Below are 6,000 nucleotides of genomic sequence, written 5' to 3'. Positions count from 1 at the left end.
TTCTATTACCCATTTATCAACTACAAGAGTTTCAACTGCCTTGCTATTGAAAACTGTCTCTTCTTGCGTACTTCTCATCATTTCTGTAGCACTGTAAAAGGGCCATTAAAAAACCACCTAATGAATCCCATTTGAATGCACACTCTTCCTTTGATGCACAGTACGTCAGGTTTTTTTTTTATATATATATAAACAACGATGCAACCATCACAGGAACCACCAAAGGGATCCCAGCTACAGGAGGTCCTACCCAACATGAAGAATAATATTTTCCCTCTTTTATCAGCATTTGTTCAGTGGGTTATGGAGACAGTCTGTCTTTGAGATCCAGACAACAAACCCAAAGTTATAATTTCACTCTAATAGAGTGCCTGCCAGTTTGATTGAAACGTGTATACAAATGCATTCTTTATTACCCCTGTGTGTTACAAATCTCTTGACAAAGTCTAATGGGCACGGCAGAGAACTCCCCCTGATTGAGTTCAGCCAGTCAGGGCTTATTGTTTCCTTGTTATGTGACTCAACAGATTCATATACATACTTCAGTACTTCAACAACGCGTCAATAATTTATTACAGAATAAGCAACCACCATGCTTCAAGAAGTACACTACTAACTGAGGTCTTTTTTTTCTCTAATATAGTTCAATATCCGCACATGTTACTGTGCTTATAAAATGGCACTCCTATTCTACCCTGCCTCTACCAAAGTAAACCAGTTGCTTCCAAAAACAGCACTTTTTGCCGTGACCTTTGAACTCCACCTGGGCTACAGTAATAGTATGAAGAACATGGGGTCACCACATCATATGATTTCTTTGGAAGCAGGAGGTACTCAAAAGGAGTTGGCAGCTAGGACTCTGCAGGTTCAAATAAGCAATCTGGATTCTGATACAGAGAAAGAAGACTATAGTGCATGCTCTTTAATGATTAGTTCAAACAGGCTCTGCTTACACAAAGTAAAAACAAAACAAAGTAAGGTTTATTTTATCATAGGGAATCATAGGAAAGACACATTCATTGTAAAGCTTAACTGCTGATTTACAATAGGATTGTCAGTCTGGAACCAACCCCAATCACAAAGTCTTTTCAATGTATTTATTTTACATTTCTATCGCCTTGACATAGATTGCATTCGAAGACCTGTTACATTTTTTTCTAACACTGTGCTATTGAAATGTGTCACCTTAGCTCGCCACTGCTTTCCTTTCAAAACATAAGGCATCTTTGCCAGCAACTGTTCTTGTCACTGTGCTTCCCTGCCTCTCCTGTCCTGCCCTGCCCTGCACTTGATGCAGCCCGTCTGATCTCTGGGAGCTGTCTGAGCAGAGGAGACAGGCTGGCCACTCAGTCAGAGTGGCCACCAGTCGCCAGGCGCTGGACCCTCCCTGAGGTTACATCCCACGGCGGTGACTAACAATGGGCAGCCACTCTGACTCCTGCTGCTGGGGCAAGAGGCTCTTTATGAAGTAATCCATCTTAAAGCTGTAGCAGCATTTAAATCATGCTTGCCTATGCTTTACCATGCTTTCTGGTTTTACCACACTTTTCTATTCTTTATCCGTGTTGTTTGAAGTGTTCCAAGGTTTTTTTTTTAAATAGTCAAAAACTAAAATGGAAAACAAAAGTTCTGACCCATTAGGCTGGTCCAGGAGCAACATCGAAACACCCAACTAAACCTTTTGGTGACCAGGAGCTGGAACAGCTGCTCTCGTTTACCTCGTTTCCGCACACCACTCAGCCCGGGTTGAAAACCCTGCTGCTCCTCATACTCTGTTTCCATGTTCATTTAGCCGATCCGAGCTGCTCCGGATTGTTTCATGATCCTTTCCCAAAGCGGGCCAAAGTGGGATGGGCGGAAGTGCATCACAACACTGAGCAATCAAGTGACAAGCGGGTGTAACCCTTTAATCCACATGCAGGGTGAGCAGGTATTTCCATGCTTTAATATTCTCGTAAGAACTGTTATCAGAAGCAAAGCAACAACATCCATTCTTTCGGTTTTGTAAAAACATTAAAGTGTCTTTAGCCACAAGGCTTGCTGGGAAAGAACCGCCAACACCTATCAAAACGTAGCACAGACAATGTATTCCACTCTCTCTGGGCGGGGTTCAGGAGAAATGCGGGAGAACCCGGTTCAGCTTAGGGCCAGGTTGAAACAAGCTACAAGACTAGCTATCACCCTTATGCATAGATGGCCAGGTTAAATTCGAAATCAATTCATCCAATTTCACCTGGCCTGACACAGTGTAACCTGCATTAATAATATGCATGCAGTACTATATACAGTAAACCCCACACCATTACATTGTGGCAGAGCAGTTTTTAATTCAATCTTGTGGCAGAGAAGAAGAATACATATTTGACATTGCACAATTAAACCTTGTGCAAACTGAGTAAATGATCCTTAAACCAGATGTGTAAAGTGATAGACGACATAGCAGCCTGGTCCAGCTTGTGATGAGTTCTCTTTATTAATTATAATTCAAATAAAAAAACAAGTGCAAAACATTGTGGGGTGTGGAATGAAAACGTCAGGATGAATTACAGTGCAGTTCTGTACGGATATCAGATGGTGTGACTTGCTTATGTTTTTATAGTTCCGAGCCACAATAAATCTATCCTTTAAAGATCATGATGAAACGTTGCTGCCAAACATGACTTCACCTTACTTGCTTCTACTTTTTATTTTTGCATAACCAAAAAAATAAAAAAATCACAAAACACGCAAATTAGATTATATATATTTTTTTCATCTTTAAAAAAAAAAAGACATTTGGCAGAATTTGAGCAGGACCAGAAAAATACTTTGCTCAGCACTTTTGACAAAAACCCAACCTCGTAACAAGCTGAGCGCCTTTCTTTTTTTATAGCTACCAAAAGCAATCGCCAGATCCTGTGTAAGTGACAGTGGGCTTCATGTGGTATTTTCAGAACTCTGCTGCTTATTTTTCTTAACATCCGCCAGAACATTTTTTCTTTTTTTTTTTTTGTTGACTTGTTAACTTTGGAATAACCTACATTTTTAAAATGTAAAACACTTTAAAAGGCACAAACCTATATATATATATATATATTCATATATATAAATATATATATATATATCGTATATATTATATATATATATATATGATATTATATATACTCTCTGCCGAAGACATGCCCTTTCACATAAAAGTGTTAGTGAAATCAAACCTCGGAATACCCGGGCTTTTACGGCCCATTGTGTATAATATAATATATATATAACCTTACCAGAGTTCCTGAATGATTCACCCGCGTGTTCATAACTGGAAGTGATGATTTTATCATGAATTGATTATAACCTTCCATAGGAAATAATATTTTACTGCTTGGCCACTTTGTTAAGACCTTTCCCTAATATCAGATTGAGCCATCGTTATCATATTTAGTGATATAAGGGGCATGTCAAGGGCTGTGGTGTGTTGGGAGACATTCAAAAATGAAAAGAGCTGTTGTCATGGACACTCAAAATGTAAACCAGTGTTAATGCTACAGAGCCTGTACGTCAAGAGCTGGCCTGGCTCATTCAAGAAAAAAGAAGGACTATGACAGAAACACTAATGATTTAACACTGCCAGGCTATTGTACCACCCCATGCTGGACTAAAGTATCAATAGCATTGCACCTCTTTGTGGAAAACACGAACAATCCTTCAACTGCTTGATGAAAAACTAGAAGCTTTTTTCAGCAGCTGTAAATGAAACAGTCTGAGACTGGATAGTGGCTGTAATGAACTTCTGCCCCAATCGCCCAGGCCCTTCTCAATGGAATGACTTAAACATTTATCTTTGTCATCAGCAACGATGCGATGAGTTGGAGCAGTTTGTGCAAGTAGTATGGACACTCCTAAAACATCACTGACATTTTCTAATCATAGTAGCAGCGATTAAACATAGACCAATCCCATACCCATTTGTGTGAGAGAGCGAGAGTGGGACTTTAAAGCCAGTGAAATGAGTAACTAAATAATGAAGAATGACCGTGTAAACCTTTTTGCTTGAGTGGGTTTAAGATGAAGCTGAGCTTTTTCGTTTCTTTCTTTTATGCTGGGTTGAATGTTGGAAATATGTATAAAGAGGGTTCTGGTTAGAGCAGCTGGACTCATTACCCTTGAGAGTCCTGCTGTAGGTTTTGTGGCTTTCGGTCCATGTGGGACTCCACTTTTGCATCTAATAGCGGCCACACCCAACGCAAGCCCACCAGTGCTGAAGGAACAATCATCAGTTGCCATGAGTCCTACAAAAACGCACAACTCAATTTATGTTTTTCTTTAAAGAAAATCCTCTTGCGATATGAAAGTACTCCCCAGTAATGGTGTTGAAGCTGACACCCTGTGATCCTTCAAGAAGCTGCTTGATGAGATTCTGAGATCAATAAACTACTAACAACCAAACGAGCAAGATGAGTCGAATGGCCTCCTCTTGTTTGTAAACTTTCTTATGTTCTTATGTTCTTATGATCGTAATTGTGAAGACACTGCAAGGGAAGGTGGCCAAGAGAGACAGCTGTGGCCAAAAACAGTTGGTGACAGACAGAGTGAATAGACACTTAGAAAGGCTTGTAAAGCTTGTGATTCATCCAGACATCTTCCAGGACCTTGTGAGTTTATTCCCAAAGTGACCAAGCAGTGCAAATGTGCAAATGTTTCTAATCTGTTAGGAAACGTGTTTCCTTTTTAATTATGATTCATTTTATTATTATTTAATCTGACCAGTTTCTATACCATTTCCTCATGTGCTTTGCACAGCAGAATGGATTTGCAATTGGCAGACAAGTTGTTGCCTTTTACTTCTTACTGTACTGCTATTTCACAGTGTAGGCTGAGTCTTTATCCCTCATGCGATTTTGTTTTACTGTAGCATTTAGTAGCAGATTCACAGACAACTGAAAACTTGGCAAATTAATCTGGTAAAGAGTTGTACAACGGTTCAAGCATTCTGTATCATTGCATACTGGTACACCAGCACCAGCCAATCAGGAGCAAGCCTGCCAGTTTCATAATGACCTTTAACTCTAACCCTAACTTATCCAAAACACTGAAAGCTTGACATAATCATTTATCGCATCCTCACAGCAAATAGATCTAAACTAATAACACCAGTTCTTTATCAATGTCTTTTTTTCCCCCTGCTGCATAATATGGAATTAGTTACAGACCAATTTGTGGCACTCACTAAGCAGTTTAAACTGTAACAGTTGTGCAAGTCGTTTTCACTGTGTACTGCTTGTTAATTCTTTTAAAGAGTTTGATCATGCAGAAAGCTTCTTTTCTGTTAGATGCACTGGAAGCATGGCTAAAATTAATTTGTTGCTTTTTATTTAACTGGAAATTATGTGGGCTCTAATATAGTCCAGTAATAGCAATAGCAGTGTCTCACATAGAGGTAAAAACTGCATGCCTCCTCGACAGCAAAGTGCCTCCCTTATTTGTACTACACCCACCCAAAATATTTTTCCAGTGCATACCAAGCTCCTAGGCGGCTGTGCGTTCATTAGGACTCCGCATTTATCTTGCGCTGAAGCCTGATAAGAGAGGCAGCCGCCAGACGAGCAATCCTGATGGCTCCCGTTAAAGCAACTGGCCGATAGCATATCAGCAGAAGCGTTCCACACAGGAAAAGACACCATGGGACCCAGCTCTTAACCACAAAATGGCAAAAATAACTGAGTTAGTGTAGTGCCCCCCACCCCCCCCCCCCAGTGTAGTATACCCCCCTACACACACACATACCCCACACCCCTCAGCCTGAACATTATCAAGTAAAAAAAAAAAACTGAAGGGCCTCGTGAAATTTTTTAACAGGAATAACTTGTCATCAGCACCATTTTTCTTCATGGCTTTGACAGAAATATGGCAGGCCACTCTGCCAGGGTGGCGGCAGACTCCCACTGAAACTTCCCTGGCGATGGCCAGACTAGACTCAGAGCCCCCTGCAAATGAGACACCATGGAGGCCTCTTGAGATAACAGCAGTTTA

This window comes from Polyodon spathula, chromosome 24 (assembly GCF_017654505.1).
Source record: "Polyodon spathula isolate WHYD16114869_AA chromosome 24, ASM1765450v1, whole genome shotgun sequence".
NCBI classification, from domain to species: domain Eukaryota; kingdom Metazoa; phylum Chordata; class Actinopteri; order Acipenseriformes; family Polyodontidae; genus Polyodon; species Polyodon spathula.
Note: the sequence above shows the minus strand (reverse complement) of the source record.